The sequence below is a fragment of the Miniopterus schreibersii genome (assembly GCF_964146895.1).
Source record: "Miniopterus schreibersii genome assembly, chromosome: 2".
Classification (NCBI taxonomy): domain Eukaryota; kingdom Metazoa; phylum Chordata; class Mammalia; order Chiroptera; family Miniopteridae; genus Miniopterus; species Miniopterus schreibersii.
In genome coordinates, this window is record NC_138102.1 from 31089233 (window position 1) to 31103004 (window position 13772).

The window sequence follows — 13772 nt, forward strand, 5'->3', positions numbered from 1 at the left end:
TAAACTGGAATCATGATTAGTCATAAGGGGGAAATCATTTTAGTGGAAAATAAAATTCAAAAAGCTAAACATTAACTGCTGAAAGTTTTTTTTTTGCCCTTTGGAAATTCTTTCTCCATGATATCATTCTCTATATATTTTTGAATGCATATTTCCAAAGAAATTACGTTTTTGCTTAATATAAAATCTTAGGCAATTAGATGCTAAAGTGTAGTAAAGCAACATTAAAGTTGCCAATTTAAACATAGGGAAGCAAAACAGTCCAGGAGTTGAAGTTCTGACAGCTACACTAACTAGCACACTCGGCACTGCCCACGCGGTAGACAGACACAGGGCTATTTTCCTAGTCACTGAGGAGCTCCAAGTGAAACAGACTTCAACTCACCTTTGGTGGAAAAACAAAACATGTCCCAGATAAATTTCTGACTATCCACATCTAAAATATTTTGCCAAAATGATGAAAAAATATAGATGTCCTTAGCAAGATTATCTAAGATAAATAGTGCGTGATGCTACATTAGGGCATTTTTAGGCATGCAGACTTGAGAGGGACATTTAACAGTCGCCATTTTCAAAGCTAGAGAAGGTTGTTGATCTTGTTTTTATAAACCAGTAAATTATTAACAAAAGAAGTTTTAACATATGAACCAATGGATAAATTGCTAAACAAACCTTATTGTCCACCCAGGTTACTTCTTGCAGCAATCTGCTTAAACAACCCAGAAAAGCCTAGAAGAAGCTGAAATATGTGTGCATTTGGCAATGTGACATTTTCTGAAGCAAAGATTTTAATGTTTGTTTTTAATTTTCAAGCTATGGGTGCAATAGAGACAGATATGAGTTCAAATTCTCACTTGTAGCTGGATACTGTAGGGCAAATTGCTTCTGATCCTGTTTCCTAATCTACAAAACTGAAACAGTAAATCCTCTTACCATGTTTTGGTGAAGAGCAGAGGGTAATATAAGGTATTTCGCATGACTAGGGTCCAGTATAGAAATGCAACAAATTCGAAACAAGATGCTTATCATTTTTTTTTTATTATTGCCAAAGAGTTTCAGGAGAGTTTTTTATATGTGGTGTTCTGAGAATTCTATTTAAGAGCAAGGATACAGTTATGGAATTGGTGGACATTCAGGATTTTGTAACATGATCTAGAAATAAAGCCCACACAAAATTCTCCTGCCATGTTGCAAGTATTCAGTTTTCTCTTATTGCATAAATATTAATTGTCCCTTTCCCAGTTCTCTCGCTGTGAAATTTACTCAAAAAATGTCTATTTAAAGTATCTACTTTATACCAGACACATAGTGTAAGATAAAGCAGTGAAGACAATGAACATAATCCCTGACCAATGGTGTTTATAATACAATGAATACAACGGTGGATGTTCTTGGCTTATGCGTGTGTTTCATTCACTTAGGGGGTATGTGAAACATGGAAAAGCATTCTTCCTTTCTCTGCTAATTGTGATGAAATTTTAGAGGTACGAAAGTGATAAAACAGAAAATGGATGAATTCTAATAAAAATCAGAAAGATACCCAAGTCCAAACTAAAATTATCCAAATTTAAAACACAGACCAAGAAAATAATAAGAAAAAAAAGAATTCATCTTTATTTCCACTGCCTTATCAACTCAACCGTTTCTTTTTCTAAGCTATCCTTCTGTCTTTAACGTGTATAACTGGGTATTTTGGGCTGGCTTGGTTGGAGCATAGACATTATTAGTGCAGATCATTTCTATCCTTCATCCCTCCACACATCACCTGTAGAGTTGTTTCTATTGATTCATATGTTCAAAAGTTTTTTTGTTATGGCAGAGGAAAAATAGGAAGGGTTTAGGGTAGAAAGATTTGAAGAAATTGCTAGGCCAAAATTGAAGGGAAGCTGGACATAGAAACTAGTATTGCCATAGCAGTAGTCCCCAACTCAGTAAAGTTTGAATTTTTGCGTTGAGCCACTTATCAGACCAGAGGGACAGATACTAAAGCCAAAAGCCCTAAATATTTTGAGACTCTAATAGAAGACCTTACCCAAATTAAGCAGAAAACTTTGATTTTGAATCAAAAGCGAACAGAGAATTTGCAACTGAGATGCGCGCAGCCTTGGGCGGTTCAGGAAAACGTTAGCTATGCATTTGTTTACGTTAGCCTCAGGTTGGTAATTCCCCCACCTTTCGTGTGACAGAGACAAAGTCAGGGTCTGAAATAAAGCGCTTTCATCACAGGCTCCAAATCACTTTAAACATGACCTGCAGGGCACAGCGCAGCCGATCCCGCGGGGGGAGAGGGCTCCGAGGACGGGAGCCGAGGCGGGCGCGGTCCCTGCACCTGGTGTCGCGGGCACAGCGGGAGAGGGCCCGTCAGCGTCCCGGGGGGGGGGGGGGGGGGGGGGGGCGGGGCAACAGCCAGCCGCAGAGGCGGTTTAAAAATGGGAAAGAGCCCGGCCGGGCAGGCTCAGCGGCTGAGCGTCGACCTGGGATCCAGGCGATCGGGTTCGATTCCCGGTCAGGGCACAGGCCCGGGTTGCGGGCTCGGTCCCCAGTGGGGGCCTGCAGGAGGCCGCCGATCAGTGACTCCCTCATCACTGGTGTTTCTCTCTCTCTCTTCCTCTTCTTTCCTCTCTCTGAAATCAATGAAGATATATTTTAAAAAAAAAAAAAATTGAAAGAAATCAAAGGAAACTTTTATAAATGAAATGTAAGTGATTGGAACAAAACAGTCAACGGATGAAATCAACAGTACATTAAACTAGATGAAGACACAATTAGTGAGTTAGAGGAGGTCGAAGGAAATTATATAGATTCCAGCACAGAAATTCAGAGATGCAAAAGACTGAGTGAGGGGTTATAATTAGAGTCTTTGAAGGGAAAAAAAAAAGGGTGAGATAGTATTTGAGACTGAGATTGTATGTTGGATTGAGATAGTATTTGAACAAATTGTGGCTGAGAATTTTCTAAAACTGATGAAGATACCAATAGTCAGGTTCAGGATTTGCAGTAAAATTCTATGTAGTAAAATGCAAAGAAATTTAGATATAGAAGCACGAGGGAGAAACTACAGAATACCTAAAATCAAGTGAAAAATGTAAGTGTGCCCAGAAATAATGAGATGAAGAAATAAATTAATCTGAAAGGAGAAACATTTAAATCCATAATTAATTTCTCAGCAACAGAAATGGTGGCTGAACGTGTAGTGATACCTCTTCATGAGCTGAGGAAAATTACTGTGAACCTTAGAATTATACTAAGTGAAATTTCTCTAATCATTAGGACAAAAACTAGACACTACTTGACAGAAAAATGAGAGAATTTGTTACCAACAGGACCTCATTAAAAGTAATTCCATAGTACAAACTTCAAGCAGACAGAAAGTTAGTCCTGATGGGAGACCTTAGATGGGAGAGGAAAGAACAAAAAGAATATTGGGGCAAATATGTAGATAAATTTAAATACTTGCTAATGGAGCAAGTAAAAAATAAACAAAATAAAAATACAGAGTTAAAATATCTTTTTCCACAGCATATTATTTAAGTGAGGAAAAGAAACAGGAGAAAGTTTTAATGATTCAGAAGGAGTACAAAGATATCAATTCACTTTAGAGAGATTAAGTATATGACATCAAATTTCTAAGTAAAGAATAGAGACACAGCAGTAAATCCCAAACAAGTTGTAAAAATAGTCTTGAATGAAAAATATTATTGAATCAGAGAAGCAGGACCAGTAAAAGAAGGAAATATTATGAGCGGGCTGGGTCCCCAGGAGCATGAGCTGGAGCTTGAAGCCCACAGAGGGAAACCCGGAGGGGAAGAGGAAAGGGGAGGAGAGAGTAATTGCAGGACCAGCTGCAGCCTCAGAGTCTGATCTGCAGGGAGACTGGTCTGTCTTTTTAGAGTCTCTATCTGATTAAGGATAATATTATAATATTTCATCTGATCGACTTAAAATCAACTGACTGGGACTTCAGTCTTATCTGCAAATCCCTCCCCAGCAGCACCCAGATTAGCATTTGAGCAAATAGCTAGGAGTAGGTATGTGCAGGCTACTTTCCTTCATCCCTGAGTCTCACCGGGAGAGTCTGCCTGGGAGAATCTCCACCCTGACTGGGAACATACGAGAAAGGCAATTCCGAGGGTGAGTTAGTGGAATCCTTTTGGCATGCAACAAGTGCATCCTAACATTCCTTTTAAGAAATTATAAAATAAGAGCAAAATAAGTCAAAAGACTGGGAAAGAAGGAATAATAGATACAAAAGCGATATTTAATTAAGTTGAAAACAAAAAATGAAAGAATCAGCAAAACTAAAAATTGCTTCTTTGAAAAGACAGAAAATTGGTGAAATAAGGGTGACTTAGAATAAGAGAGAAGAGAGAGACACAGGTATCTGTAAAGTATCAGGAGCTAAATGCTGTGCACTCTAAAAAGAAGTAGAGAATTTTATCAAAACCATATGTCAATAAACTTGAAATCTTAGATTACACTGATGAATTCCTAAATATATATTTACTCAAATCAGGTAGTAAACAGTATAGTGGTGTCATCTTAAACAATTGAATCAGTAATCAAAAATTTTCTGTGGAAAAAAAATTTCCCATGGTTTCTAGAAATACTTATACCAAGCATTATATATGTATTTTCACTTTACACACACTAATAAATACAGAAGTCACAGACTTCATCTCACTCATGAGGCTGGTGCAACCTGATTCCAACTCTTAACAAGCCAACAGAAGAAAGAAAAATTATACACCAAGACTAGTCACAACAATCTATACAAAAATTAGTAAATTAAATCAGCCATAAATCATAAAATGAATTATACATCTAATCAACTTTCGTTTATCTCAGGAATAACTGTAGGTGTAACATTATATATTTAATCACTGTACTTCATTTCATTAATAGATTAATGATGAAAATTATACCTATTTTAGTAGATGCTGGAAGAAATCTGATAAAATTTACTATTCATTTATGATTTTTAAAAGTCACTTAGCATGCAAGAAATAGAATATCATTTATATTCTGTAGATAAAGCTGCAAAAAATCTAAAGCAGGCATTATACTCTAATACAGTGAAAGCTTTCTTTGAGTTCAAGAGAAGGGAGAATGTCTGCTTTTCTCATTCATGTCCAGTATTATAATGTGCTAGCTGGTATACTAAGGTAAAAAAAGGAAACTGTACAAGGTACAGGAAGTAAAAAGTAGAATTGTTCTTGTTCACAAAGTACATAATTGTGGTGGTAGAAAATGCAAATAGATTTATATTTATTTTTTAAAGAATAAGCAAAGATTTTCACAAAGAAGTTAAGGGAAAAAGGAAAATAAATCCAAACAATTGTGTAAAATACAGAGAGAACTATAAGAGTAAAGTAGCTTTATAAGATATTATTGAATTTTATAAGGCTGTATATTATAAGTAAAACTATGAGTTTCAAATGAATAAATATATGAAAAAGAAGAGATCCATATATAAAATCCAGATATGTACTTAAAAACAGAGTGATTTGCTAAAAGGTAAATGTGACATTTCATACAGTAGAATAATGATTATTCAATAAGTGATAAAAGAAATACTATGCAGCCTCTGAAAAATAAAATGAATTTTGTATTCTACTTCATACCTTATATTCTGAAATATGAAAGTATCAATACAAACAAAAACACTAGAAGAAAATATGAGGGTTGCTGTTTTTGTTCCTTGTGTGTGTGTTTTAATGGTCATGTATATAGTTAGAAAAGGCATTTTGAGTATAATATAAAACACAAAATCCATTAAAAAACTGATATTTGACTACATAAAATTATAAATGTCTGTAGTGAAAAAACATAAAACCTTAAAACAAAGTGACAAACTAGGAAAAAATGAAACATGCATTCGACAAATGCCTAATTTTCATAACACTTTAATATATTAAAGAAATTCTAAAAATCTAGTAAAGGAAAAATAATTCACTACAATCATGGGCAAAGGATATGAACAAAAAGTTCCTAGAAAAGTTTTTCAAATATGTAAAGGGTCCCCAAGCATTCTCATATCAAGAGAAGTATGGAAATCAAGGCAACAGTAATTCACATATTAGAATGGCAGAGTGATATTCTGTGTCCCAAGTATGTGGGAAAACAGACTCTTACACTTGACTGGAAAAGTTGATAATCTCTCTGAAAGATTATTGGACCATATCCATCAAAATTTTAAATGCATATATTTTTTAACCTACCAATTCTACCATTTAGTGTATAGTCTACCAGTATGTTTACACATGTGTGAAACTAGATAGGAGCAAGAATAATTACTACAGCCTTATTTGTATTACTCAAAGAATAGAAATAACTGTGTGTAAATATAGGTGACTGGATGATAATTAGGAGACATCTGTTCAATGAAATATTAGTCATCCCTTAAAAAGAATAAGACAACACTTATATATCCATATGAAGTTACCTTCCAGATATAATTTCAGAGCATACATTGCTATTTGTGTAGGGAAATGTCTATATATACATGAGCACACCAACATATGTGTAAAATTGTGTGATTATCTCTGGAGAGATACGCAAGAAAGTGATTGTCCATCTGGAGGAAAACCAGGTGCTCGGGAATATCAGCCAAGGCAGAAAGTTGATGTTTTTTTCTATCCCTTTGCACCTTTTAAATCTTGCCTCGCATGTATTAGTATTCACAAAATAAATATATTTTATAAAAGTCGGTGTGATACTATTTTTTTAGTTGAAAACATAGTTAAAATTAAAATATCTCTGTAGTTATAAATTGCACACTATGTACAGGAAAGTGCTGCTATAAAGTATCCTCATTTTATAGGTAATTATATTAATGTACTGAGAGCCTAATTACCTCTCCACACCACCTGAATATTGACCAAAAGAGTGAGAATTTAAATCCAGATCTTCCCTCAATATCCAGCCTCTTAGTTATATTATGTGATACCTCCATACCCTAGCTTTAAAAAAAAAATCTATACATTTAGGGCTCTATGAAATGTGGCAATAACAGAACCCACCAGAAAAAAATTGGATAGCTGTTTTACTAAATTTGACATCAATCCTCCAAACTAAATACAGTGTGTGGTATATGACATATGCTCAGTAAATATTTGTTAAATGAATGAATAAAAGAATGAATGAATGAGTGAATGAATGATGCATGCTGCCTTTGAAGGTTCTTAGTGTGCAGTCTGACAATGAATTTCCTCGAGAATTGTTTGTATATAGTTGCACAGAAGTATTCTATAATATAGCAGTGTTTTTTCAAATTAACTGAAATTTGACACATATTGTATTTATTTTATGTAAATTTCCCAAATAAAAAGGAATTCTTTTTCTGACTGTCAATGTAAATTAGTGAAATATCTGTATGTCAAATTATGCAGTAATGCTTAACTGTGTCAGATGATGTATTTGTAGTTGAGGACTCCAAGGTACAAGATGAATTACTGAACTTTTTATGCAGATCTTATTATTGAAATTGTCAATGGTTTTTACTGTGAAGGTGTGGCAATATGACATTACCTTCGGTGAGCTGCGAAGCAGCAAAAGCATGTCACAGATCCAAATGCTGCTCTAAGTGCCAAGAATATAGCTAATATACATGGGAATGCTTCCAAAAAACCCATATGGCAATGTGAGTTGAACATCTTTTACAGCAGCAATTCCATTTTAACCCAAGTTCTTTCCCTCAAATAGCACCTCTTTTATTTCCTGTAGTCAAACTGGCTGTACAATCCCTACTCTTGCCAAAGCCCATGTCTGGGATGTGCATCTCCAGGAACCAAAGTGCTAAACCTTTCTTTTCACTAGCCTGCTCTGCCAAAAATCCATCTTGACACACCTTAAATTATATTAGATCAAAGGCTGAAAATTATATGCCATCCAAAGTCGAACGATAAAATGTTTATCTACCGCATTAGGGGTGTGCGATGTTTTTAAAGCACTTGATGTTTGAGTGAAACATTATTAAATGTCCCTGCAGTGCAGCATGGCTTACTTCCTTGGAGCATTTGATGGATATATTGTAATAGGCTGGTGGCAAATTCGAAGTGGCATGTTCAGTATGTGTTTAGGATGTTTATGCATTCCCTGATTCTTGTGGTACTCAGTCTAATTGGAAATGAGGTTTACGTGGTGAGAGCAGTGATTCAATGACATGCAATACTATAAAAGTGAGTCCCGCCTCTAGCACACCATTGCTTTTAATGGATTTCTACATATTTGGAAAGTTTTATAATTTCTCCTTAAAAAATAAACCCATAAATGTCAGGAAGAATATTTTCCCTCCTAATGGAGTTTGTGTGCCAAGTGGACTTCGTTGCAATGTCTGTAGGTGGGCTAGGGTAAAGGCCAGGGGAATTCAAAGAATTTTCTGCAATATGTTCTTTTTTTTTTTTTTTTAAAGGGGCTATTTTCTTAAATAAAATATAAATAAGGTACAGTGTACCTATTTTCTTAAAGTAAAAATAAGGTACTGTGAACCCAGGTTTCAAATTGTTAAATAGATAATGTTCTCATCAAGCATATTTTGTGAAAGGGTCTTTGATGGAAGTCACTGAAATGCATAAATTTAAATAATCTACCACCTACTCTCAAGTGTTCAATGAGATAACAAAATTAACAATTTGCGCTGCTGCCAAAATTAAAATGTTCTGGTGAAACTGAACTATTAAATGCTCTTGGTGTTTTTGAAACCTTACTTTTTTTGAATTATTATGTAGATTTAAATATATGTTAAACTTCGGGAATATTTTATGTCTGTGTGCTACTTAGGTAATACATTTTGAACACAATGGTCATATAATATTTTCTATTGAAGTAGAAAATAGAAGTAAATTTCATTTACTTAATGAAGTAAATGAAATTATAATCAATTTTTAACATAATTAGATTAACTTTCAGGAGAGAAGTAATTTCAGTATAAAATTTTCAAAAAAAAATACTTAAAAATAATTGGTATTAATTATACTTCGAGTAGAGAAAATTAAATTGAGTTTGTTTTATTATTTGTTTCCAAAAACATTTATGCATTTATCTATAATTTCTTAGGAGGAAAAACAGATCCTCAAAGTTGCTTAGGAAGCATATATTTAGTGGAGAAATCAGGGTGCTTTTTTTGGTAGTTATTTTAAAATTTAACATCTAATTTATAAAATAATAATGAGAAACTTATTTATTCATTTACTTAAAAAATAGAGTTAACCCCAAATACAGTTATCTCCAGCTACTTGAAATTTTTTATTCCAGCACTTCCATTTTACAAAAGACCTACATTAGTATCTATTTTCACTAAGCAAAGAAATCAGAAGAGGATTTTAGTTTTATGAGAAAAGGTAAAAAAGCATTACAAAGGAAGCACGCACTCCCAGCATAAAAAATGGCACATCCAAGCTTCTTCCCTGGGAAAATACTCAGTATCTCAACATCAAGCACCATAGCCTTTAACTGTGTTTGTGAGCATCTGTGCTTTATCTGGACTTACTTTGTGCATCCGTTAGCAAGATTAGCAAGATGTGTGCTAAGCTACCAGAAATGCCCAAAAGTGCTTGTACAAGTGTTAGGCTTGGCATAAATCTAGATATAATTAAATATATTTGGAATGATTTGATAGGCTATTTTTTCTCTCTGGAAATGCTCAAAAATTTTTCTATATAAATTAATGATAATTGCTTCTTTGCTTTATGCCGGCTCGGCTTACAAAAGGTTTCATTGGAACACTCTACTATTGGATAGCAGAGAAAACCTGTATACGATAAATTCCATATTATGCATGAGGGATTAAAATAAAGAGAGAGAACCATGGCTCAGCTCACTGAATACAAGTAGCATTGAGAGCCTATTTCATGAAGCTTGTTATATTGCTTAAAAAAAATGAGGTCCATGCATAATTAAATATATTAAACTTAAAAGAAAAGATACTACCCCCATATCTGCATTGAGCCCCTACAGTGTGATCCTTTCTATGTTACACTGTGAAGATTTCTACCTATTATTGAGATGCTTGCAGTCATGTGATGGCAAGAGATATACAATGGAATCATTTCGGTATCATGGGATGAGTGCTTTGGGGTATGTGAATAGAGTGTAAAGGAACATGAGAGATACCTACATAAAGCTAGAAAAAGCTCCAGGGAAGATAGGACTTTCAAATATGGGTCTTGAAATTCTTTCTAAGCAAGGAAATAGCTTGAGTAAAAGCATGGAAGTTTATTAAATCCTGACATATTTTGATATTGAGAAAGGGAAGAAATTTGGTGTGGTTGGAGGCTGAGTTTTATGGGAGAAAATGGCCAAGGATGAGCACAAAGAGGGTAGTTATGACAGATGTTAAAGGTTTTCCAACTGTATGTCAAGGATTCTAGGCCTTCTTTTTGAGCTGGAGGGTGGGTGGGGGAAGCCAAAGTTGTTAGAGAAATATCAGATTCCATTTTGGGCTAGAAAGATATTTTGCTGGTAGTGAAAGAGTAGATTGCAATAGGGAGAGGCAAGATGACATCAATTTCAGTGGTTCCTTTGAAGATCACTTGTGACCATGAAGTTGGAGAAAAAGATAAAAGAACATGGCAGGATTTGTTGGTCCACCTGGTCATCAGTTGGACATATGAGGAAAGGTCGGGAAATAATAATCTGGGCAGTGATATAACTAGCCAAAATTTGGGAATGTCATTTTATAGAATGAATCTAAATGAAATTGACCATAATGAAATTCAATTGGAAGAGCTGTGATTTCAGAAAACTAACATTCTTAAATACCAAAGATAGAAGCTGAAAGTCATAACTTTGGTTTTTCCCGCAGAAATTGGTTTAAACAATAAAAAAACCTAATACTACATTTTGAAATTATTTTAACACACTATTGGCTCAATTTAAATAATTTATCCATCAGATATTTATATTGTCTTTGATAAATTCCCAGTTAATTTTTTGGACAGCACAGCAAACGGTTGTAATGCCTGAAGGGACAAAGGGTTGGACAGAGATGAAAACTTGGGACATTAAAATGCTAGAGACAAAACCACTGAGTGGGCAGGGCCACTGCCTAAGATCAGAGGGACACCAGGATGGGAAGTGCAGCCATCCTATTTACAGACTATCACTAGATGCAAGGGGGGCTCTCAAAGCCACAGTCCAGAAGGACCACTTGAGTGACACTAGAGAAATACCAGCAAGATAACTGGGAGCCACCTGAGGGGAATTACAGGTGTATGCCTTTAAATCTTCAGCTGCTATCATAGAAACAACTCTGAACATTGTCAACTGATGGGTGGGAGCTGGTCTCTTCCTGTGAAATGTACTCCACCTAATTATCTTACTGAGAGATACCATGCTAGTGCATTCTTATTGCCTGGTAAGGCTTTGACTTGCCTTGCCAAGGGTGTGATTCAAACTAGAGTGGTATGATATGAAGTGGGTGTTTCTGCAATTACCTACAAAGTTTGCCTCCTGAAAATCTCCCTGGTATTTGGACTGAGCGACTGTGAAGGGGCCATTCATCAGCTCAATTACTACTGCAGGGCAGAGGCTGACCCTCATGCAGGGCCTTCAAGAAATTGTGTTCTGGGTTTTGTTCTGGGCACAGAAGGAACAGGATAAGAATTACAGATTCAAGGACAATTTTTTTCTTTTTAAGCCTATCTTTCCTTCTAATTTCTTTGCTTGTTAAGAGAACTACATTTCCTACTAGACCTGGTTTTACGATTCTTAAATGTGTTAAACATATCAGTGGGTATCCTCTGAACTATCGCTGAGGTCTCCCTGTGTCTGGCATTATAGAAATGGTACTCTAGAAATATTCTGTCTGTAATATCAACCCAATTAAAAAGCAAATGCAGACAACTAGACCAGACTTTTCAAAGCTTGAAACTCAAAAAAAACCAAAAAACTTCTTTGACCTTTTAGTGATTATGATTATTTAAATTAAGAATAATTTATTTGCTATTAAATAAATTATTGTTCAAATAATTTGGCTCTAATTATAGTGTAGTCATAATCCTATGTAGTTAACCCTGTGCCTCTCTGGAATTCTGTCCTTTGATTTCATGAATTCAAAGATGTTTATTTTGTATTTTCCAGTTTACTTGTGTCCAAGCAGAATGATCCATAAAATTCACATTCAAGAAATTTTCAAGAGCTGTTTAGGAAGATACCAATTTCTGGTATTCATTGACCTTGAAAACCAACTTAAATTTTTTGGAACTACTAGTGAACCATCTTTAAAGAATTTTACAGCAAGTTACAGTAAGTTCAATTTATGACTCCCCTTAGTATTGAGAAAGTTCCTTAGACTAACTCCCTAAAAATGGAATATGTCTCTCACAGTTAGTGCTGTGTAAACTGACAAATTCCTTTCTCTCCAATTTTTATTTCTTTGGCCTAGTACTTCAGTTTTGAAGCCTACATAACTGTCCTTTGTTGTTATTTAGAATTACCAATTTCATGATTTATGTCTACTAGGGTTATTTTCTTGACCTGTGATTCACTGATCTGGAGTGATTTATGAGCCTTTGTAACCACACTGTTATGTTTTATTTTTAATTTCAAGTTTGAATCCACTTTTCAACTGATGAACCAGTTATCTAATGTTTAACAAACTACCTCCCAAACATAGTGACTTTACACAAAAGCCATTTTATTATATTTCTTAATTGTATGGGTCAAGAATAAGACAGGGCTCCATCAGGGGCCTCTTCTGTTCTATGTGTATTCATGTATACAGGTGATGGGTAGGCTTGTCTGGAGGGTGCATGATGGCCCTTGAAAGGGATGCTAAAAGACTGGGCTCGTATGGGACTGATAACCTTCATACATACATGTGACCACCTCAGCATGGCAGCCTCAAGCTAATGGAACTTCTACATGCCACCTCAGCACACCCCATAAGGGTTTCAAGAAAGCAGGTGCAAATTTGCTTATGACTAGTCCTGGAAGTCCCAGTAAGTTTCTTCTTATGTATTTAATTAGATAAACAGGTCACTAAGGCCAGTTAGTTTCACTTCTCAATGGGAAGACTAGCAAAGAATCTTCACCATCTCTAACCTAAGGCATCTGGGTAACTTTTGCTTTGTGTGATTTTTTCCCCCCCAATCTTATTTTCATGACTTTCTCAATGAGAGTAAAGTAGTTAATTCCAATCTTGAGGAGCTGTTATGAAGGTTTAATAAAGTTCATGAAATTACTTCTCAAGTTATTTGCATTCTTTATTAATTTGTTTCTATTGAAATTAATTTTGTCCCTGGTCCCATTTATAATTATTTATTATTCTGAATTTGGATCTCATCTTCAAGTTGGCACCATTGTAACCCTTATGAACACTTGCATTAGGTCTCAAATTTAATAAAATTACTTTTTGTGATGTCTTTACTGAGAATGGTCTGTAGGATTCACTGGTGAATCTTAAAGTTTTAATTATCTCTGCACATGAATTAGACTTCTGTTTTCACCTCCTCTTAAAAATATGTCATTTCTATAGCATAGGGAGTGGTTGATGGCCTTAGAACATACTATTTTCTCTAGAAGAAATCCTCTTCTTTCCAATATCAAATCTCTCACTCAAATCTCAGTTCAAAAATCATCTTATCCAAGAGGTCTTTCTTGAGCACCCTATTCAAAATAATCTTCACCCCTACGGTCTTGCACTTTACTTTTACACTTACTCCATACACTTTTATCCTGCTTTATACTTTTGTTCAAAGCACCTAATACCAATGACATAATCTGAATGCTTTCATTTATTGTGTGTCTTTACCCACTGAATGGAAACTTCATGA